This window comes from Chinchilla lanigera, unplaced genomic scaffold (assembly GCF_000276665.1).
Source record: "Chinchilla lanigera isolate Chin_1 unplaced genomic scaffold, ChiLan1.0 scaffold00050, whole genome shotgun sequence".
In the NCBI taxonomy this organism is placed as follows: Eukaryota; Metazoa; Chordata; class Mammalia; order Rodentia; family Chinchillidae; genus Chinchilla; species Chinchilla lanigera.
In genome coordinates this window covers 2,602,161-2,626,795 of record NW_004955451.1, presented here as the reverse complement: position 1 = coordinate 2,626,795, position 24,635 = coordinate 2,602,161, and the positions used below count along the sequence as shown (strand labels likewise).

At 38.6% G+C, this 24,635-nt stretch overlaps 1 long non-coding RNA gene across 1 annotated transcript; it reads left to right on the top strand.

Moving 5' to 3' along the window:
* Positions 1-10,390: 10,390 nt before the first annotated feature.
* Positions 10,391-16,288, top strand: LOC106149650. Its single transcript, XR_001235957.1, has 3 exons — positions 10,391-10,465; positions 13,911-13,940; positions 16,173-16,288. It is a non-coding gene; the product is annotated as an uncharacterized LOC106149650 (long non-coding RNA).
* Positions 16,289-24,635: the final 8,347 nt, after the last annotated feature.

Sequence of the window (24,635 nt, the reverse complement as noted above, 5' to 3'; positions counted from 1 at the left end):
AGTCTCCAGAAAGGAACCCAGCTATCTGTTTAGTCAGCATTCCATTGGCCATTGGCTTCCATAGAGCTTTACCAAAAAGATGCTGGGGAAACCTGTTCTCTGCTTTAAGAGTAGCAGCTATTCTAAGAGCATTTAAATAGCTGGCAGAGTAACCACTGTTTGTCAAAGTTCTATAAGGGATAGGTAAAAGCCTGAGAAAAATCATTACCTAGTACTTTATAAGTTTATAGTAAATGTTTCAAAATTCACAACTTATTATCAAAGTATTTTCTCCTATGCACATAAATGTTAACTAGACCTAGATGGAGAAGAGGAAAGTTTGGAGATCTTCCCTTAGGCCAAATGTGTTTTGGTCCCATAAGTGTGGTGCTTTAGAAATAGCTCCTTCTGGTTTCACCTAGATGTCAGTTCTTTCCATGGTGTCTCAGGTTCAGCCTTCCAAGGCAGACCTGCCCAGAACTAAGCTGGGACATGGCTTTTATGTGTGTTCTCCTGGATGGGCAAAATTCTGATGTCTCATCTGACCCAGAAATGGGGTATGTGTCCCTCATCTAAGATGACTTCTCCATCTTTGGTGTTAGCAAATGCTCATTTTCTATGGGTTTAACTTAGTTGTTGGGTAGGAGGAAAATGTTGGAACAGTTTAGAGTTCTTTCTCTCTATCCTTGCGTGCCTCCAAAAAAGGAAAGTACAGCAAGGCAGGAAAAGATTAGAAGGTCAGAGAAAGGAAGTCTTTTCTTCTCATGCACACAGTAAGTTATAGAGATAATTTGCAGCTGAGTCATCATTCTCAGCCTGGAAATGTGAGAATGGGGAATCTCAAGAGCTAGGATTGCCTCCTCACCAATGATCAGATCAGAAAGGAAACTGAAGCAGAACAGGCTCAGCATTTCTTCTAGAGAATAGAAGAGGGTCAGAGCTAGTCTGTCCCAGTGAAACCTGTCCTCCAAGTCTTAAAAATGGCCATGACCTAGCTCCTTTAACTGGTGGAAAGAGTCCTATGTTTTCTAATATAGGCATGTATATTTTTCTAAGTATGAGCTAAGTGTTATTTTTTAAAGAACATTTTGCAGCATTTTATATCAAAGCCCATCGAAGGATGCTCTAATGTTATGTTTCCCTAGCACTGCTGTCTAAGATAATAAACCTCAGAAGTCAAACAAGTCAAACAGATCAAACATGCCATACAGGTCAAACAAGGAACACTAGTAAATTCAGCAACGAAGTCCAAATACAGCATATACAAAACAGGAATAAAATGTCCCATTAAAAAAGCATTATAACCTCATAACCTTCCTATATTTTCAACTTAAATTTATCATCATTTTAATAAAATTATATAACAGACAAAGCATGACCAATTATAAGCAATGGGCAAAGATGCAACATAAAAATTTTGATTGCCTAAATGAGTCACAATCTGAAACCTATGAAGCAAAAGCAAACTTTTATCTCTATCCAATTATCTCAGTGGAAGACCTCCAAATAATACAGAGAAATGGAGATCCCAACCTGCTGGGTGTCCAAAATACCAAGTTTGTGTTCTCTAAAATTGAGGAGTGAATTCTAGGAACAACAGAGGTTGAGAGTAGGAAGAATGTATTGAAAGGAAGAAAGCTTCTGTCTGACAGGGACAGAGGTGGCCCAGAAAGTGTGTTGCCCTGAGTCTGAATTCTTTAACATGTCTTATTCTACTTTCCGTGGCCCGCCTGCTGCCAACCCCCTGTGGTTCCCCCAAATACTGAGCCATACTAAATTTCTTTCTGTTCCTGCTCCTTTGTCCTCTATCTGTAACCATCCTACATTCAGCTCTCAAATCTCAGCTATAAAATAGTTTCCTTGGGAATGTTTACCCTGATTGCTACACTAGCTTAGTTCTCCCTGAACTGTTTCCATTACAGTCTTCTTTACTACAATTCCTTGTTTAATATATGACTTCCTAACTGAATGAAGTCTCTCTGAGGGAGTCTGTCCCATTCTGTGTTAGATTCCCAACCCAAAGCATCTCAAGTAAGAGACACTAATAAATATTTAGGTAGCAAATGGGTGAAAGAACAGATCCACAGTAGTTAACGCTCAATAACTGTTTGTGGGCTGGACAAGCTTAAAAACAAATATATCACAACTAGAAGAGAGTTGCCCTCAGCAAGCTCTTTGCCAAGGGGGATGTTATTCCAGAGCTTGAAATTCTTTTTTGGGTCACCTTCTGAACATGTGATATGTTCATCTAAATACCTTGGACAGTGGCACATAGTCACATTTTGAGATTAGATCTTCGTCTGGAAGTAGCAAAAATCATTCAGAGCCCAGATGGGTGATCAAATTGGGTAATACTATCAGAGGTGAAAAATTATGTGTGAGTATAAATTAATAAGTCTGGTTTTTTTATATGCCTCATAAACTGGGGCAGAGGGCAATTGCAATCACAAAGTTCCAAAAATGTTTGGCCATGGCAGGATTGCTAGAATGTGTGCACAGCTTCCCAAGGGGATTTCTTCACAGAGGGCACTGTTCAATTAGATGTATGCAGTCAGGAATTTTTCTGAAAAATTCTTGTTTCCTTGAGACACACTTTCTATGCAAATGTGAACTTTTATAAAACTTCAGGAATGGCATAATACACTAGACAGAACCCACAAGTTAGAAGTAAATGTTATTATTTATTATCATTAGTGTGAACATTTAATGTGCAAACCACTTACAAATTAATCACCACAATTTGGCCACATATCCCCACAGAACAAAGTTACATTAGCCCACCTACTTCAAACACCTCTCTAACCAAAAATGTTATGAAATACAGACTAATCCTTTGCCAACTAAGATAGCTCTCCAGGGTACCCACCACTGTGAGGTTGGGTTTGCTCAGTTTATTGAAGTTAATGAGCAAGTCCAAGGCTCCCTTGCTCCACAGATGGTGTGCCTTCATACCCTGGTCAGACATCTCAAATTATGTATTACTGGTCACAAAGGAAATTATGGTCAAGAATAGAACTTCAGAAACAAATCTCTCTTCCTTAGAAAGAGCAGCAATAGTAGATCTCATGTAGGTACTCTGCTATGTGCCAGAAATTGTGCAAAACACAACACCCAATATGCAAGTGTTACTTTCCTATTCTGAACCAAAGCAAAAAGAAAAGTTAACGGATTTGCTTGTTATCACACAGCTAGCAACTAGAAGAGCGAGACTGACAACTCATGGGCTACATGATTTGTGTTCTTTCTGCCTTACTCAAAGAACTGGATGAGCTGGAGCTGAGCCGCTTACATATTACAAAGATGGTATACTTCAGATCCTGCCTCTGTCACTGGTTCATTTCCTGGCTCATCCTCTCCACAGTGTCTCGGGCTTCCTGGCAGCTTTATCTTCTTTGAAATGAGCAGCAGAATTTTGTTACTGTTGAATGGTTTTTGGCTGTGTTTTCACCTTCCCCTGAGACTACCTCTTAACTTCAATGCCCAAAAGTTGTTGAGGCTCAGCTCCCACCTGTGGAAACTAACCTTTGTCTCTTGTAGAATTGAATGACACCAAGATTTCCTTTCAGGATTTCTTTTCTTGCTGTTTGATAACTGAGCTTGTAATTGACAAGGACAAGGTGGTGGCAGGGGGCGTAGGAGTGGACTGATAGACATTTCCAGCTACTAAATTTGATATCCATACCTTGTCCAATTACAGACTCCAATTAGCATCTAGACCTCGCTATAAGATTAATCTCCCAGAAAGGAACAGGGCATTGAAGTGCAGCTTGGAATGCCAGCTACTCCAGAGGCTGAGGTAGGAGGATCCCAAGTTTTAAGCCAGCCTGGGAAAATTAGCAAAACTCTATCTCAGAATCAAAAGGGCTGGGGCGGGGATGTAGTTCAGTAGTAGAGCGCTTACCTAGCATGTGGGAGCCCCTGAGTTCAATCCCGAGACTAAAGGAAAACAAAACAACTCCCAGGGAATAAGCCCATCTCTCCATCTTGTGGATACATAAAATAAATAAAACTTAACTAAGAGGAAAATTTTTAAGGATATAAAGACCAGAAAGAAAATACATAATGAGGGAGAATTAGTAGAAGTCTTAAACCGCTGTTCTAGCTGGTTGCTCTCCATCCATCTATATATTTATCCAATATCTTGCTTAGAACAGAATATACAATATTATTAGTCTGCTAATACTAATTTTCCAAGAACTCTAGAAAGCAATTTAACAGCAGGAATTACTGTTTTCACCAAATAAACTAGGGAAATAAATTGTAACAGGACTTGTACAATGAATGATATTTAGATGTCTTGGCTCCTAATTAGTTATTTACTAAAAATAGTTTGATTTTTAGAGGCGTTTGTTATCTGATATATACTTTTCCTTCCTTAACATTTTAAGCATAGAAAATAAACTTCAGGATATGACAATTAGTGATTTTTAAAAAGCTAAGGTTTATCAAAAAGGAAACCAAAGAAGAGAAAATGCACAAAATGTAGAAGACAATTAGTAATATTCATAATTGCATTAATCTTACATCAGTATCTTTTGAATTTAACATGACTCTTAGTAAAAAATACATTTTATCTTAAGAGTCAAAGTAGTTATCTGCACTGTCTATAATGCATACTTGATGCTTTATGCTAGGATACAATAAATGGATTAAAATTCATAATTTGAAAATCTCTGCTTTAAATTGTCCATGGCTTAAAAAGTATAAGTTAATGATGACACAGGCTAGATCAAGCCAACTTTACTAAGAGAGATGTCTAACACATCCCTGTTTTCTCACTGACAAACAGGTGCACTTTCTTTGCAAGAAATCTAGTGCGCTTGGATTAATATTTTATTATAATACTCATCTGGGAATGTAGAACATTTCATTTACCATCTATGAATTGTACAAGAAATATCTCTTCTGAATTTTATATCCTTTCAAATGAAGGAAGTGGTACACATGGTATTCTAATTCCATTTTAAAAAACTTTTTAGAAGAAGGAGGTTGTATGTGCTCAATATTTTAGGATGCCAAAGAGCGTTTGTGTAGGTTGTTCTTATTTCAGTGTCATAACGTAAAACCAAAGATGTATTTGTTGTTTGTTCTTAAATCAACTACTGTGAGTTTTAAATAGAAGAGTTCTGCTTTCTCCAATAAGGCATTCATATCAAAGTCATCTGATCTTTTTTACGTGGTCTGTCACAAGTGGGCTGCAGCTGGATGCTTTGCAAACTAGTATGTGGATTCTATTAATGGCTTCAGTGAAAGATTCCTCTCCACTATCTGAGCTTCATCACTGTGCTACACCCTGATCACGGCTTTAGAACAATTACTTAAAGCTCCCTCGATTAGCAATTGCAAGATAGCTGTCATCAAGCTGATGTACTGTGGGCCTGCCAAGTGTCTGGCAGAACTGGAATGTGCAACAGATTAAATACAAACATCGTCTTCTCATCTTGAAGGAAATACATTGCTGTTATAGCTCATGGAAACATCAGAAATGTTTCCATTTTCGTGGTTTTAAAAATATACATACCACAGAGCAAATCTCAAAGTAAAATACATGTTTTTAATATATCCCACTTAGGAAATGGATAATGTAATTTTCATCAGAGTGAAACTTTAGCATTAGTTTTAAGACCTGACATGCAAAAAATCACAAGGGATTGATAGCTTTTGAACAAGTAGCGTAGTTGTGAGGCACACGGAATTTTACTGTCTGGAAAGCCCATTTAAAATTCACTCTTCTTTTTAGCAATATTGTGTCATATATTAGAAAATGCACTAGGAGGTGTAGAAGGCCTGGGATTTGGTTTTAGGGCAGCTGTTAACTGATAGTGTAACTTTAGGTGATTCTATTAACTTTTCTAGGCCTCAATTTCCTAATTTTAAAAATGAAGGTGTTGAACCACATGGTTTCTAAATCCCTAAATATCCTGGGGACAGTTTTGAAACAGCTATTTAGTACACGAAGGTTAACAAAGAAGAACTATCCACTCTCCTTTCCATATTAATTAGTGGAAATCTACTGATGTACAAGTAGAAAGTAGAGCAGTATCTTTGAATACCGGGAAGTTTTATAAACATTTTTTTTAAAAATCTCTGATCTATCTTAGAAATAAATAGAAAAGAGATGTTTAAAAGTCCTGTTATCTAGGAAAGGCTTGTGATCATTATTCTGCAAGAATAAATCATACAGAAAGACACATTAACAAAGACTGAAGAGAGTAATAAAATAAAACAGTGTGCTCATCCACCCGTATCAGTGAAAAGAGGCAATCTGTTTTCGTACAATTGAGTTGAACAAAAATTTTACTTAGGAATACTGGAGCTACTAGAGGGAGCGAATGGTCACCATCTGGAGCTAAGAAGTCTCCTTCTGTAATCATAATGATGACCTCATCCACAAGTGGCAGAACATAGTAAAGCACTTATCTTTCATTCCACAAGGTGGTGTGTTTTATGTAGAAACTAGTTGGGTAGTGTTTTTATTCTGAATCGAATGATGTGCTTTCTAAGTGCCTTTTTTTTTTTTTTTTTACTTCTGCATTGATTGTACATCACTTAGAATCTTGCCTCTGGGTTTAACAAACTGTCCAATGCTGATGCTGATAGATATATATTCCCAAATTGGTAACATATGCCCAGATTTTCCGTATTGCCCTCCATCAATACACTTGTGGGTGTATTCTTGACCCTGGGTCAAGTTCTCTCTGGGTGAGAACTCCGAATGTGTTCCCCTTCAGCAAGATCACCTACTTTTGGGGTTTTCCCACTGTGATTATGGTTTAAAAAATTAAACATACTTCAGAGAAAGGGTATCCTTTGCCTAGTGTAGTATGTGCATGAGATATAGAACTGAATAAGGTCTATGACAAAAATATTAGAAGTTAACTAAAACCGGAGTTGAAGAGCAACTGCTAAAGATTTCACTAGCTTTAACCTCTAAGAATTTACCTAGGACTTTCCAAATACCTGAGATTCTGTCTTTCCCTCTCTTCCGCGTAACACGTTCAACTGAGCCCCCTCTCAAATAATTATTCTCAAATGGGGTTCAAGATTAATTTCAAAGAATCTAGGTTAATAGTGTTTGATTTCTAACTCTTTACATTCCCTCCTATGTGTTTGTTTCAGATCCTTCTGTAAACTGAGCATCAGCGGTAAAGTATATTGGCCCTTCATTCATTTTTTCACTCATTTGTCAAAATACTTACTGAGCACCTTTATCGTTAATTCATTCTGTTAAGCACTGAGGATTTAAAGAAACAGAATACATTGTCTCCCAAGAGTACCACTTTTATTATACTTTTTCCAGTGCTGGGAATCGAACCCAAAACCTCATGTATGCTCGGTAAGTGCTCTACCACTGAACTACCCCTCCAGCCCTGCTTAAGGGTCATATTAGTGATAGTAATAAAGTTCATATTCAGCACAGTAAATTAAATCAAGTTTTTATTTAAAAATAATTATTTTGAATTATTTTCTCTACTATTTTCTGTTGTTGATTTGAGGCTATTGTTTCATTTATTTTCTGCTCTCCTGTCTTCAATATAGTTTAAACTAAGAGTCATTTATAATTTCAATACCACAGCTTGATGGAAAAAATTCAGTAAATGCATTTAAGCATTTTACAAGTTTTAATTCTTATTTCGTTGTAATTTTTGCTCTAAGATAACTTTATATTTTCCTTGTATGCTTGGGTCCTAGAGTGCTAGTAAAATGGGAGAAAATGGTCTCTTGTCAATAGGTCTTTGGGAAATGTTATTTATTTAGAGAGGATTATAATAGGATGAGCTCAGAGATCAGGGGACAGCACACACTGCAAAAGCAAATATAATTACAAACAGGACACGTAATGGAGGGTTTAACTGTATATACAACAGAAATGAGTGCTCACTCTCCACTCTAGGAGGGCCTCCTTGTCTTGTTAAGAGTGTCCCTGTTGAAACACAAAGCAAAACCAGTGATCAAATGCTTTCCTAAGCTAGAGATTACTCAGGTGTTTACCTTTAACAGGTTTCCCACTCAGGGCATAAAAATGGCACATCACAATGAAAAAAACCATTCTGTGCGCTGAGAGAAAATGATACTGCTAAATGGAAAGGTAATTCTTATTCAAACTAAAAATGCCTCTGTCTCTTTCACTGAAATGGAGTCATCAAAACTTTCATTATTACACTTAAGCCAGTAAAAGGAAGAAAGAATAAAATATTCAGAAGTAAAACATGTCCATGCTTACACCGTTTCAAGTTAGAAATGGTTGGTTATTTTTTCTTGAGGATCTATTTCTTTTGTTTTTTATTAGTGTGCATTTGTGACACATGATAGTTGCATTTGACTTGGGGAATTGGTATATTTGTGTATTTTTTTCTCTTCTTGATCATTCTTGATCCTGAATCCCTCTCTCTTCCTTTCCCTCCCTTCTTCTTTCCCCTGTAATTATCTTATTAATCTGCTATGCTTTAAATTTCTAAGTACTACAAAAACTACATCGACTCTTACGATACTTTTTATAGCTTGTTAGTGCCATTGCAAAGACTTCTAAGACTAAGGAGAAATTTCAAATAATTTCACTGAGTGCTTACAGGCTGGTTTGAGATATTCTAGCTGAGACATTTCTATCCTATAGGCCAGATATATACTTCTGGAACAAAGGGAATACTTCAAGACTAAACAGGGTTCTGTGCCAAAATAGGCAATAGATGCTATAGGTCAGAGCAGAGAGGTGTAAAACCAGATCCAGAGCCAATCTTTGAATAAAGGGCTGTGTTGCTACTTAAGTGGCCGCACTGGTGTTTGCGGCAGAGCGCTTCCCTGTGAGGTGTGTGAGGCCTCGGGTTCAAGCCCCACACGCAAAACAAAACCAAGTGGAATCCAAAGCATTAATTGTGATTTTGTACTAAATCTATGTCAGTCGTTACTTTGGGATCAGGGAAGGTAGAACAGTTACTGTTCTTCTTCAGCTAACTCTGAACACATAGTTACCACACTATCCTTGCACTCGAAGGCAGTTACTTCAATAAATAAGACGGCTGCAACCCTGTTTGTCAGATTTTCCCCAAATGAGAGATTTTTAAAAACTCTTTCCATTCCTCAGGAGCAAATCTTACAACTTAGAGAAATGACTGGCAGTTTTGTGGGTGGGTAGGTGGGGAGCTAGAGGAAAAAAGCCTTGGGACAAATGCCGTGCAGATTTCTACCTAAGTCCCCCTCCCTTTAACTTTTTTTAGAAACTGATTAACTCATTCATGAATTTCCAATGCGTTCTTTTGACATACGGTAAGGGTGTAAACATACTGACTTTATTTAGGGAAGAAGTAACTGATGGATTCAAACAGTACCTCAGAATTTATTCAGTAACGTCAAAAGTCACAACTTCTTTTTATCACTTCGGATCCACAAAATTGCGTCAGAGGAAGATATATGCTTGAGCGTGATTGCTCCCAGACATGCATTTTTCTTCCATCAAGGACCTGAAATAATACCAAAAAGGAAACTTGGATTCTTGCGGGGTTTCGTGGCAGCCTTCCAGGATGACTTCCCACGGAAGGTTCCGCTGAACCTGTGAAACACTAAGCACCTACCCCGACGCCAGTCATTTTCTCCCTGGCATCTGAGACTCGGATTCTGCTGCTGACATAGCAACAAGTTTAACCAGATAGCTTGTGCCGCTTTTTTCTGGATGAGGAAGGGGGTGGTGAGTGGGAGAGGATGAGAACGAAGCTGTGAAAAATCAACAGAATAGGAGGACTTGCTGAATAATAGAAGAGCTCTAGTACCGCAGAGAATGCTGCTCTGGCACGTCAAAGCACATTTGAGTTGGATGTAGAGGAAGTACAGCCTGGAAGGGAGTCAAGTCCTGCCAGGGAGTGAGGTCTTCATTGCTTCTCATTAGGATGAGTCCCTCCCGCGCTGGCTGGCAGCTGGAGACACGGTTGCTCTGTTTCCTTCCCAGCACGAGAGGCCCGGGGATGAAATCAGAGATCATCTGCCTGTGAAGATGGGGAAAGAACCCGTTTTTACTGCACAGATTTAATGTGATGTTGATGGTAAGTGACATGATCACTGAAAACAGATGTCATCTGGAGTCGCCGTGATTGATGTGCAAATCTCTGACAGCAGAAACCTGGGCTTGTCAGTTTGCCTTCATGGTTGTCTTAGTGAGATCCAATCAGCAAAAGATCCTCTGCGTTTCAAACGCTGCAACATGAATCACGCTGACAGAGGAATAAAGCGCTCTTCTAGCTGGCCTTGTTGTTGCAGAGTCTAAGCAACAGGGAGAATTTCTCTAGAGGTGAGACTCAGGAATTCTGAAATCCCCTTCACAAATTCTTTTTTTGAGTGAAAAACATTTCCTAGTATCCTTTTAGATGGTTGCTATGACCTTTAAAGTGTTCGCTATTCTTCCAGATGTGTGCGACAACTTCGGTGACGTTGGGGTCTTTGTGGAATGAGGCATTATGGTTCTACGTGCTCTTGTGTGAGTTTAGACGCTGCCAAGGTACAAAGGAAACACATAACCCTGCCATGTGTGGTAAGACAGGGGCTGACTTAAATCAAGAGACCCCTCAGGAGGCAGCCAGAAGAGTCTCGCCACCTGAACTAGGTTTGGGACACGTGTGCAGTTTGGTTTTCGCTGGTGTGATCTGATCAAGCAAATCAAAGGAATGAAGTATTTATAAACTCTACAGTAATGGTATTATTTAGACTCTCAGAGAACTATGTAGTATCCTAGGTATTAATCATACAGGATGTTGTAAAGAAAAGCACTTGGCAAAAACATGAGAAGTGAGGGCACTGGTGATACGGCATGGAAGAAAGGCATCTGAATCCAAAGACCGTACAGACTTCATCTCAGCGGTAGGGTAGATACTAATTATACCTTCTCGATTTGTTTTAGGTTGATTGGTTCATTTACATTTGTGTTGACAGCATTTATTAGGTATTTCTCTACTCTAAGAGCCATATATATTTTCCATTAATAATTTTGAAAATAGCTGGGCGTGGTGGCACATGCTTATAATCCCAGCACTCAGGAGGCTGAGGCAGGAGGATCGTTGTGAGTTTGAGGCCAGTCTGGGCTATAAAGTGAGCTCAAATCCAGCCTGAACTGCACAGTGAGACCCTGTCTCAAAAAGACAAAAAAAAATTTTTTGAAAATACCAGAAAAAACCATGCCAGTAAGGTGTGATGGCACATGCCTGTAATTGCAGCTACTCAAGAGGCTGAGGCAGGAGAATCTTGAATTCCAGGACAGCCTGAGTAATAGAGCAAGACCTGTTCCAAAAACAGAAAGAAAAAGAAGATAAAACTACTCCTATTTTAGTACACAGAGACAACTACTATACTTTTCTATGCAGCTTTTAAATTTTTTTTTGGTACTGGAAATCGAACTCAGGACCTTGTGCTTACCAGGCAGCAGCTGTGCCACTGAGCTGTATCTCCAGCCCTAAATATTTTTTAAAATATGCCATATACATAATTTTGTATTCTACTTCACACTATAATCACATAAAATATGTTTCATGCTCTAAAATTTTTATTAGCTACGATAATAATCATCACATTAATATACTGTGATATCCTTGGTTTTTTTTTTTTGGTACCGGAATTGAACTCACGACCTCGTGCTTGCCAGGCAGGCACTGTGCCACTGAGCTACATCCCCAGCCCTATACTGAGGTATTCTTGACTATTTCCTTATTGATGCTTACACTTTTATCATACTAAGAAATACTGCAATGAACATTTCTCTGCAAACTTTTATACTAGGTCTCAGTTTGTTGATCTCATTGGCTCCCAGACATTGAATGTTTAGGTTAAACTATAAAAGCCTTTTAAGAGACTTCAGATAGAAAATGTGAAATTGTTTTCTGGGATGGTCGCTGCGGTTTACACTCCCCAGCGCAGTGTGATAGCGCTTATTTCATGGCTCCTTTGCATGGCTGAGTTTTGAAACTCTCTTGAGTTCAGGAAGCGTAGTGAACTTTGGAAGGAGATGGGGTTGCTGTGTGACCCTTTGCTTACCCCCAGTGCCTCCCAGCCCGATTTCTTTGTTACAATATCAATTACAAAACACCTCAAAAAACTATTTGGGAAAAAAGTAGTAAAAGAAATGGAAAATAATTTGTAATTTTAAAAAAATTCTTTAAAAAATTTCTTAGCATCTGCTGGGCATGGGATTATGCTACATACAGTATTTTTAAAATGGAGGATACCTAACGAATTTTAATTTTTCCTCTAATGATAGTATAGAAATGTAGATCACAAGAGAGTGAAAAGCTTTGATTATGGAATCAGGAGACACATTCTCTACCTGCTTTTTTACTAGCGTACGTTTGACCTTGGGCAAATGATCTAACCTGTTTGGGGCGCTATTTCTCTGTCAAAGAGGGTGCTGGATTATTCCTAAAGTGATTCTGACGCTAAGATTCTTTGATGCTATCAGAATCATTTTTCTCAAAAAGAATTACTCTTCTAACTACTTCTTTCAAAATCCAAGTGGACAGTCCCTGCAATATTTATTTCCAAAAACTGTCAGTGAGTTCAAATCTACATTGCTACACTGGGGTAATGGTCATATTTTTCTCTGGAATTACTTTAAAGAAATATCATATTGAGGACATAACCTTCACCTGATCTTTTTGTCAGTGAAACAAAAGCAGATAAAGGGGCTGGGGATTTAGCTCAGCGGCAAAGCGCCTGCCTGGCAAGCGCAAGGTCGTGAGTTCGGTTCCCGGTGCCGGAGAAAAACCAAAAAACCAAAAACAAACAAACAAAAAAAAAAGCAGATAAAAGTTATAACAAGAAATCCTTTAAAACTATAAATGCACTACAGAATGTGTCAAATCATACCCTAAGCTTTGAGCTATAATGGTATTGGTTTCAGTGGGAATTTCACACAAATATTAGAAATCAGAATTTGAGTCTTATAATTACAGCCTAAAAGATATCCTACTCTAAACAGATAACATCATCTTTTTGTGTATTTCACTTTTGTATTATGCTCTTAAATATGGTGCTAGCAAGGAAAAAAGCATATGTTATTTGTAGGAGGATTTTATTAGTGAATATTTAGTTAAATGTATTTTTAAAAAATAATAGCTTTACAGAGATAGAACTCACCTAACATAGAATTCACCCCTTTATAATATACAGTTGAGTGACTCTTCCTCAGAATTGTTCAACCATCTGCACGGATGTATTTTTAAAATATAAAATGAAAATGTGTAGCCAGTACACCAAGTTCTTGCTTCTGTTTATTGGATTTAGTTTTATATGTAGATTGTTTTTTCTGTTCAAGATCTCACTTGATTTTAAGAATTTAAACCAGGGCTGGGGATGTAGCTTGGTGGTAGAGCACTTGCCTAACATGCGCAAGACTCTCAGCTCAATCTCTGGGACTGCTTTAAAAAACAAAACAAAACAAAACAAAAGGGCTGGGGATATAGCTCAGTGGCACAGCCTCTGCCTGGCAAGCGCAAGGTCCTGAGTTCGATTCCTGATACCAAAAAACAAAACATGTCCAGAGAAAAATAGCTGAAGGCAATAGAGGGGTAGGGTTAGTAGTTGTATTTTCTCTTTAAACCATGAAAAACAAAACAAAAACAAATGAAATGTGCTTATATCTCAAGAAAGAGTAGGTATGAAATATTTCCATGCTATCTTAAGAATTTTATCAGATCAGTAATAAAAGAAATCATTGGAATTTTTTCTATTTATGCCTTTGCTTTGTAATAAGATTGCTAGCAGTGTTCTTTCTTGACTCTTATAAACAAGTTGAATAATTCTACACTGATCATCTTTCTAGTAATATATACTATTACTGGAGCTATAAAAACATGATGTTACCATTTTAAAATTAGATAAGACCTTTTATTTTTCATACTCAGTAAGTTTTTTTTTTTTTTTTTTTTTTTTTTTTTTTGGTTTTTCTCTGGTACCAGGAACCGAACTGACGACCTTGTGCTTGCCAGGTAGGTGCTTTGCCGCTGAGCTAAATCCCCAGCCCCAAGTTTTCTAATATGCCATTTTATTTTCCCTTCTCTAATCATCTCATAGGAATTGGATGGGTTGTTAGAAATTATTTTCACACTATCCAATTTGAGAAATTCTTATCCATTTTGCAGTTGGGAAGTTTGAAGTAAACCTCTTGCTAGAGAAGTGGGGGGTCTAACAGTCTTTCGAGGACCTCAGCACAGGGCTGAGTGACAAAAGCCTGCGCTCTAACTGTCCCTGCAGATCACTTGTGGTGACCTTGATGAGGCAGTTTAACCCTTACATGCCTTACTTTTCTCATCGGCCAAATGGCAGTAAAGATGGTTCAGTTACATGGTTGTTTATGACAGCCAGAAGTAGTTGTATGACATCAAGCAATTGTATTATGTTCTGTCACTCAGAAAGACATCAACAAACTTGCATTTTTAATATGACCGCTAAATGTTCTGTTATCTCTGCCCACATGTGGAAAATTGTTTGAACTCTTAGTCTAAACTGTACAGAAACACTGCAGAGGTACAAATAACTGAACTCAAATTGTGATAGTTTAGAAAGATTGCAAACACTGATTTTTGTTGTTTTGTTCAAGCATTGAGATACGGAGGAAGCAAATTTATCCTGATGAAAATAAAATGATTCGCATTGAGACATAAGAGAAATTTCTAAAAAGTGAGATAGTAGTAGAGGTCAACTACTTAGCTTGTAGAGAAAGAAAATGCCAAGTTAAACACTGTAAATGTTAGGCATGAGTTTTATCTTTGTAAAACTTGTTGGTTATCTCTGGAAATGTGTGTTTTGTCAATGCAATGTATATATTATTTGGATGCTAATTAAGAAGGCAGCACCATCCTAAAGAAAAACACCGTCTGTGGGCTTCTTATTTCCTTCCACTTGCTGTCAAGGCAGGAGGGACAGGGTGAGACCAAGGCAGAGTGGCCAGGAGCAACTCGGTGGGCATCTGTTCTCAGCACCCCCATGGGCGGAGCCCCCTCTGGTGTGCATGACTGTCTCACAGCTTGCACCCAGCTGGACCCGGAAGGGAGTTCACATCACTGCTCAAGTACACGGACACGAGACTCTGAAGCAGTTTTTGTTTTGTTAGTGTAGATACTCCTCATGTAATGACCCGTTTAACGACCATTCGCACTTACGACCTGTCTTCTTGTTGTTGTGCAGTTGTGTACATCTTGTTGACCAAGCCTCAGTGTCTTTTCTGGGGCACGGTACACCTTGTTTGTAGTACAGTAATTTTTGCTGACTGAACTGTACAGTACAGTATATCATTTTATGCCCTGTTATACCTTACAGCACTGTATGTATGAGTTATGCAAATAGAAGCAAAGTCATCAGGGTGGAGTTTCCTTTGACCATTTCTTCTGAGTATTGACATGGACGTACATACAAGTCCTCATTTAGCGACCAGCTCATTTAACGACTTAGTTGCAGGAACAGGACTCGGGGGCTGCGAAACAGGACGTGTCCTAACGCCCTCTGGTGCAGGGAGCTGTGGAAGTTCAGGAAAGCTCCCGGGGGCCGACGCATCTTCTACATGAAATTTCTGTTAAAATGAAACTAAAATGGTAATCACAGGAAACCTCAGCCAAAATTCTCTGAAGCTAAGGAGCACCTCCTTACTCAATGAAGCAGCTTGCCTGTGCTCCTGGACGGCCTTGGGTTACCAGAGTGAGGTGCAGGTTTTCATGACTTCATCAGGGCACATGGACGACTTGGCCTGTAGGTGGCAGCATCGCACTAAGGCATCCTCCCGAGCGCGCGAGGGCTGATTTGTGGGAAGGATGCTAAAAGCCCTCCGGTGCCTCGAGGACTTGTTCACCGCAAGAAAAGAGTGCATTTGTTGTTGTGGCGGATAAAAACTTTCCTTGACTCTGCAGGCAGCTCCCTCGACAATCACTGTGATCAGATTTATCCTCAAAGCTTCGCCAGGGTCCCCACTTGAGAGGCTTGGGAGACACGGTGAATGTGTATTTTATTAGAGCTTCTGAGAACACCAGTTGTAGGGCCTTTGAAAACACAGATTTGTCAGCATTTCACATTAATGGGCCTTTTATTTGTTTGTTTTTCTTCCTGATTTATAGACAGCACCCCATTATAGAGGCAATATATCTTCATTTAAATAACTTCCAAGTTATTTATGACTGGCAATGACTTTGTGGCTGAGGTATTTTACTTTGTTTTATTTTTGTTATCAGGTTCATTCTGGTGCTAGTGACAACAGTAGAGCCTAAAATAAAAGCAGCTTAACAGAGTTCTCTGGAGGGTTGAAATGATCCGAGTCAATTTTGCGTGACAGATTCCAATTTTTCAGAAAAAGCCCCCTTTCACTAGTAGCTATATTATAACTTCAGTTTATAACAGAAGAAAATAATCCATAATCAATAAATGGTGAAAATGCGTTTTATTTTGTCTTATTTTGTTTAATCCTCGCTACCACTCTGTTAGTTTATGGTGCACCTGAAAAAGTGAGCACAAAGAGATTTAAGGACTTCAAGTTGTCACATTTAATAGTAGGGAAACCAGAGGGAGATGCAGGTTTTTAAAACTGTGAGATGAGTTTCCTCAGATTGATTACAGCTACTTCTCTGAGGAGACAGGCTCGCAGGTCAGTCAGGAACGCCCCAAGGCCGGGACGTGTGTGTGACATGCAAACACTTGCAAAGGGGTGGTGAGTGCTTTTAAAATAGTGTTTCTTCATCCATTCGGTAGTTATTGTTCCCTGAAAATAGTGTGTTCTCCTTCCCTAAAAGGCACTTCCCTTCCTTCTCTATCTGACAAGCTCCAACAAAACCCAACTCATCTTTCAAGGCCCCGTTTTAATGTCACCTTGCTTGGTGAAATCTTCCTCTGTCTCCCTGGGTGAAATTCCTATTTCTTTCTTTATACCCCCACAGAACTATTCCTTCCTTGATTTATGCACTTATCATTTTTAGAAACTGCACTACACAAACTTGATTTAACAAAGGCACTAGTCAGATAGGCACTTAGGTGAAGAGAAAAACTGACTAGAGAACTTCAGTGTGAAGCACCTGACAAAACCTCTTTGCAGTTGCATTTCATGCAGCTCTGCCTCTGTGAAGAAAACAGCTCTTTCACAGGGATGGATGACCGATGTGTGTATTTTTCAGGTATTCACTGACTCCCGTGTAGTACACATACATATACACTGATCTGACAGTCCCCAGATGAACTTCCTTTTTGCAGATCCTTGGAGGAAGACATCTAACGAGGAGACTATGTGGTTCTCACTCATAAATCATGCAGTGAAGCCTGCTAGACTCTAATGGATGCCAGCCCTCCTCCATCCCTCTTCTGACATTAGATGGATTTCCAGTACTTTGTTGGAAAGCTATCTGGGTAACATGACGTGCTGGTACTACTAGTGTTTGTCAAAGTGCTTGTCCAAGTAGTAGATCTGCTTGTTGGGCCATCCTACCACACACCAGCAGGGTAGGAAGAAGGTGAATTCTAAGAGTGACACATCAGAATTCAGCTGGGGCAAGTGCTCCACTGAGATTGTCATTTTATTCTTTCTTTAGCTGTGTACATTTATGCTTGTTAAAGTGGAAATTTTTTTCATTCTCACTTTAGGGTATGAAAGTCCTTAGCAGTTCCTCATGCAGCTCTGCTATCTAAATTCACAGAGGCATCAAAAATAATAAATCAGAGCCAGATGTAGTAGCACACACCTGTAGCCCCAGCTACTTGAGTGGCTGAGGCAGGAGGATTGCAAGCTCAGGTCCAGCATGGGCAACCTATTGAGACACTGTCTTAAAATTTTAAACGGGCTGGAGACTTAACTCAAAAAGGGGTGGGGAGTAAGGAGAAAGGAACTTACTAGTGGTGACAAGCACGCTGATTCTAGCAAAGAATGATAGCTCTCTGCAACAGAAAGATAAACAAACATATTAGATGTAAATATCTAAAAATACCAGCCTGGAATTATTTGCTGTAGAGTCAAACATCCCATTTATGTTAGTGGGCACTGAGGCAGCACTGTTATTGCACAAACAATATAATTGGTACTAAGAGTAATGATCCTGCATCAGTAATGAAGAATTTACAATTTGTTCTATACAGCCTTACATCATTATGAATGGTGGCATGAAGACAGACAGACAGATCAATTGTGTAGACTTGAGAGTCCAGAAACAAACTCATGTGTTAGGACAACTAGATATTCACAAGTGAAAGAATGGAGTTAGGTCCCTACCTCACACCATATACAGAAATTAACTCAGTGGAATCAAAGACCTAACTGTGAGAGTTAAAAGTAGAAAACTTAGGTGTCAATCTATGATATTGGATGTGGCAATAGATTCTTAGATATAACACAAAAAGCACAACAAAAGGAAAATATAGATAAATCAGTCTTCATCAAAGTCGAGAAGTTTGTACATCAAACTATACCATTAAAAATGTGAAAAAAAAAAAAACCTAAAGAAGTGAGAAAATACTTGCAAATGATGTTTCTGATAAGGAGCTAGTATCCAGAATATATAAAGAAATATTACAACTCAACAGCAAAAAGACAACCCAATTTTAAAATGGGCAGAGGGCTTGAATAAACAATGGTCAATAGGAACATCAAAAGATGCACAACATTATTTCTCCTTGGGAAAATGCAAAGACAAACCATAGTGAAAAAAATAAACAAATAAAATGAAAAACTTTTAAACCTACAATGAGCTCCTACACACACACTGGGATGCCTCTACTATAAAAAGAATCCTAAGTGTTGGCAAGAATATAAATAAATTGAAAGCCTTAAAATTTCCCTTCACAGCAACATTTTTCTAAAGCCAAAGAGTGAAAACAACCTAAATATTGGTCAATGAGGGATTTAGCATTTAGCATTTTTCTATATTGGCTTCAGTTTTGCATCTCAAGAAGTCAAATAGTACAGGTACAAAAGTGCAGCTCTTTTATACCCCTTCTGGTTTCATGTCCCTTCCTCCTCCTCCCAGGGGCAGCCAGTATCTGGAACTTGGTAAATGTACATCTGTCTTATTTACTTAATGTTTAAATCCATACACAATATGTAGTATTATTTTGTGTGGCTTTAAAATTTTATGCAGAAAATATCATACCTATCCCACTGCATTTTGCTTTTTCAGTCAGTATTTTAAGTATATTGTAAAATATAATACAATATAATATAATTTTAAGACATTAAAAATTCTCACTAAAAAATGTCTCCTAACTTGGTCTCTCTCTGTTCACTGTTTTACTAGCTTCTAGTATTGCCTCACTTAACTATATCAGCAGTGGAGAGCTGTAATAATCAAGGCAATGTATGACATAAAAATAAATCTATACTTCAAAAATATAGTCTATCTTCTGTGTATTTTTCTGTTACAAGTAGGATTGCAGAATTTAAACTATAGGGCACAAAACATTCAAAGAAAAATGTGATTAAAAGATACAGCAAGCACAGTACTCAAGAATCTTTACTTAATTACATTTCAATTTCTGGAGGACATCGGCCAGATATGTAACCAAGCATTTTATCAAAATTAACACTTTTGGGGGCTGGGGATTTAGCTCAGTTGCACAGCGCCTGCCGGCAAGCGCAAGATCATAAGTTCAATTCCAGGTGCCGGAAACAAACAAACAAACAAAAAATTAACAGTTTTGAGAAATGCAAGTACATTCAAACTGTTTAAATGGCTTGGGAATACAAGTGTGTAGCGAGCCCTATCATCAAATGTATAGGCTAGATCATAAGCTTATCTAATATCTATACACAGCTGTGTACTTGTATCTTTAGATCAGAACTTTCCATGTTTGTATTCACAGAATAATTCCTAACCTTAGCAGTATTTACTTGAGCAACCACTTCTCTGAAGAATGTCAGTGTTTGATGCTTTTATACATTCTGTAAGTGCCCCATACCCAGTCCCAGTCTAGCTGCTTTTTGTGACTTGTATACTTACTTACCTGAGACAACCTCTCTTTTGACTCAGGACGTGTGTTTGTTCCAACCTGATGTCTGATGCATGTCTCTGATCCTCTTCTTCCCTCTCCTACTCTGTCTCTTTTTTTATGCTCACATTGTCAGCTACAAGGACTCAAAGAGGGGCATTTGGCTGGAGTTAGAATCCCTGGCACCTGAGCCATTATGTTGGCGATTCACGTGGTGCATCTTTCTGGCTAAACGTTCCCCATGATCTCATTTAATAACAGTATTCTCTTGGGTGGTATTTTTTTGTGGTTGATCTTATGCTTAAATGTGGGTTCTTATTTTTCTCTGTGAATCACTGAACCAACATAGGTGTGGTTGGTTATTAGGTAAACACACAGGAGATAAAGAAGTTAAACCTGAACCTGTAGAGACATTTTATTTTCAGGGCTTCTCGTAAGGACTTGCACATTTATAGTATTTCTTTCTGACTTCTTTTCACGGTGGGTGTTGAGACTAGAAAAACACACACACACAAATAAGCAAAAATATTGAAATAGGTAAAGGTAGGTGGGGAATGCTTCCCACCAACAACTCAAGACGTCAAAATAAAAGTTTGCATTTGATAAACAAAAATGCACACGAAACACTTCAACGAAAACAAAGATACTTAATAGGTCTCAGGTAGAGTTAGTCACCATGACTTTGTAATTCCTTACAAAATGTGCTTTGTCTTTGAACTTTTAACTGAAATGAAACCTGGGTTAATTAAAATGCAGCTTCTTGGCAGATCAGCACATTTAAAAATCTGGGTGGAGAAGTCAATTTCAATGTTAATCTAGGGTGTTTGAAACGTCTTTTAGCTTTAAAGTGCTTGAACGTATCCAACCTCCCAGCTCTGTGGAAAAATAGGCGTTTGTTAAGGAACTTTTCAGCTTGTTTTCACTGTTAGTTTCATACAGATAATAGTTCCTAGCAATAATTGTTTCTGTGAAAAAAAGTTCAAGGGAATTAAAGTATTTTTGAATAAGCTCAGTCTACAATTTATATAGAATGTAGTACTATTCATCTGTACTGTCTTACTCATAAGTAATATTGTTTGATCATTGTTAAGATGTTAAGTACAAGATCAATGATTTTGCTGGGTAATACCTTGCACTTTCAACTGAATTCAGTGTTTACTTTGTCATTCAGTTTTAATGTGGTAGAGTCATAATACATAAAAGAGAACATTCGCCGGACCCATCTTTGGGGTTACACCCATTAACACAAAAGTTGTAATGTTTTCTAAAATGCCTTCATTTAATTACCAGTTATGCAGAACTTTTCACAAGTTGCACTAATACTGAGTCACTTGAATAAAAACCCAGCAGCTTATACAACAGAACAAAAGAAGAGGGCAAGAGAAGTTTCAGCCTCTAGCACAGATGGAGAGTTTTCAAAAGGAGAGCTGTAAGGGAAATACTACAGAGGGTAGTACCATGTAAACACCAACAGAAAACAAATGTTTCAGCAGGTGTACATGTTGCTTTTTACATTGAAAACAGTAGCCCTTTGATGGCATCTCTGAAAAGGTTTTCTTTTCCAGTGTGTTGCAGTAGCTTTTCTTAAAGGTACAGCTTCCCTTTCTGGAAATTACTTGATGTCTATATTAGTTTTTGTTGAAAAAAAAAAGAAAACTTCTGTAAGTGCAGTTCACAGACTAATTATGGGCTATTTGTGAGAATATTTATTTTGCTTTTTTTTTTTTTTGGTACCAAGAATTGAACCCATAACCTCACACTTGCAAGGCAGGCACTGTACCACTGAGCTATACCCCTGGCCTTATTTTGCTTTTAGAATTTCCCCTATTTAGATCTATTTACTAACTTTTGTTATTAATCATCTCGTAAATTACTATTAAGCTTTATTATTATCAAAATTGTACTTTTGTTTATAAGATCACACTATATAAATATAATAATTAAGCATCACTAATCAACAAGTTTTTATAGTATGCCTACTATATGTCCAAGACTGGACTAGGTACCATGCATATAAGTGTAAAAAAGGGTGCTGCTATCTTCAAGGAAATTATAGTTTAATTGCCACTAGCATATATTAATGAAGTATTATAGGATTAAAGATATATGTAACCCCAATATAAGAGCCAGGTAAATTGTCAACAATTGGAAATATTTTTTTAAAAACCCAATTTATCAAATTGGAAGTATAATACCGTGTTTCGAAGGTATCCCCACTGCAAAATATTGTGTTGTATTTGACACTGGGGCTGGAGCCCAGGGCCTCACATGTCCTAAGTGTGTGCTTTGCCACTGAGCTAATGTGTCCTGACCAGGTTCGTGCCTTCCTGAAGACACGGCCTAAGGACCACCCTCTGCAACCCCACCACGAAGCTCCCGCTGCAACCGGCTTCCCTGTCACCTGGCATTCTCCGCCCAGTCAGCCACCTGCGCTCAGAATAGTCTGCCCACAGCTCCTCTGGCTTCCTTGCGGCTGCCTGAATAAAGCCCAGGCCTTCTCACAGAAGACCATGGCCCCATTCCTCCCTCGCATCTTCAGCACCTCTCCTTCTAGAACTGTGTGCTCTAATCACCCTGGGGTTTCCTCCACTGTTCATATGCGCAGTAAGCTGTTTCATCCCTGTGCCCTTTCTCTCATTATGTTCCCTTTCCCAGGGTTTTCCTTCCCAGGAATCTTTGCTTGGCTAATTCTTATTCATCTTTAGGGTCCAGTTCAGGAATCAGCTTCTCCTCACGTCCAGGGTTGAACTTAAAAGTCTTTTTTTAATCTTTTAAGACAGGGTCTCACTACGCAGTTCAGGCTGGCCTTGAGCTCACTTTGTAGCCCAGGCTGATCTTGAACTCACAATGATCCTCCTGCCTCAGCCCCCTGAGTGCTGGGATTGCAGGTGTGTACCACCACGCTTGGCATAAAAGTGTTTTTCTCTGCCATCCTTCAATAACCTCTGCAAATCTCTACTCACTACTATATATTATATTGAAATTATTTGTGTGTGGTTGGAGGACACATCTTTATTTTTGTATAATTAGTGATGTGAGCAGAATGCATACATTTGTAGGTTTTCTGTAGAAAACAATAGTTTGTTAGGTGATTTTTTTTTCTTCCTGTTTATAGCTTTACTATTTTTTTAAGTTGCAGGGCCCTTTGGCAAATCACTTGTCTTTTTGAAATTTTTTTTCCAAAATAAAGGTAAGAAAACTAGGTCACATTTTTCGGCACCCGCTATGTTAACAAGTACCATTCTAAGTACCTTCCATATGCACAGAACAATCTGAGGCAAGTAGGGATTATTATCAATCGTCCATACTTTACATATAAGAAAACTGGAGCATGAGGAAAGAATGTAACCACTTTCCAGAATCCACAGTTTTAACAGATTTGCTATGTTGATCTCGGGAGTGAGGCTAGGAGAGGGTCTGGACCGGAAGCCCCTGAGGACACTTTGTAAAGGACAGCGGATTATGCAAATAGTGTTAGTAACTAGAACATATTTGAGGCATTAGCAAGCAAAGTAGTTTCCACATATGGGTTAAAGGTAAACCCAGGTACAACTGCGATCTCCACTAACGGTAAGACAATAAAGACAAAAATCATTTGTACAGCAGAACAGCTTTGCAGCCAGCACACCTAACTGTGGTGCTACACAACCTTTCAAATATTACACTTTATAAGCATCCTCACCATGCGCTTCCTAGAGATGGATTTGTTCACAAAAGTCTTCCCCTTTGTATCATATCTGAAACTTGTGCTTTCATCAAAGTGAGCTTATTCTACTTGGAACCCCCCCCCCCAAGTGTTATACCTTTCATGCAAGGAAGGACTTTCAGGACAGCCACCTGTCAGTGACCTGCTTGCCTCTGCTGTACAAGTGCCCCGCAGGCTCTCAGGGTGCTCACACACGTGCTGCTGTCAGTGCAAGAAACCAGTGAAAAATTCAATTGTGAGTTAGATGTCAGAATGTCCAATTCACTATCTAATTCATTACTTCTTAAATAATAAACGCCAGAAACGCACACCGTCTTGAAGAATTTCAGCATGCGAGACAGAGACATTTTTTTAAATCCTAAAATTATGATCCACGCATGAATGGAAATAGGGAGAGATGAACTCCAAATGCGCTGACTTTGGAGAAGTTAGATGAGAAAATAAGGTGATTTCATTTTAGTGCTGGTTTTTAACATTTAATTTCCCTTTATGGAAGTCGTTTGACCTTTACGGAACACGGGAAATATAAAAGGACTGAAAAAAATGTTTAAAACCAGGGTTTCTCCCTCACCCTTCCAAAACTGTCTTCTCCAAAGGTCCTTAACAGCCACCTGCTTCAGTATTGCTCAACTTTCTTCCAGGGGATACGGCTGTATCTTCTAAGAGCAAAAATGCTAAATAAATGTCCTGCATGAAAGACTCACAAGATAAAGTTCTCCTTAGGAGCTATATACTTGGCATAAGATGGCATGTTTGCCTAACAGCCTGCTATGCGCTGAAAATGTGAAGTTCCTTTTCATAGATGTTTGTTTCCGTTAGACTGTGTGTGTTAAAAATAATATAAGGTCAAATTCCATAGAGAAGCATGGTTCTGATTGAATTTCCAGGCCCCAAGTCTGGAACTAAGCCAGGAAGATCTGGGAATGTGGCAAGGATAGTACGCCTTACACTGCAGCTCGCCAAAGCGACTACTTAGGTTGATTAACTAGTGGTGAGGATAGTTTGGAAACGTATTTCAACCAGACTA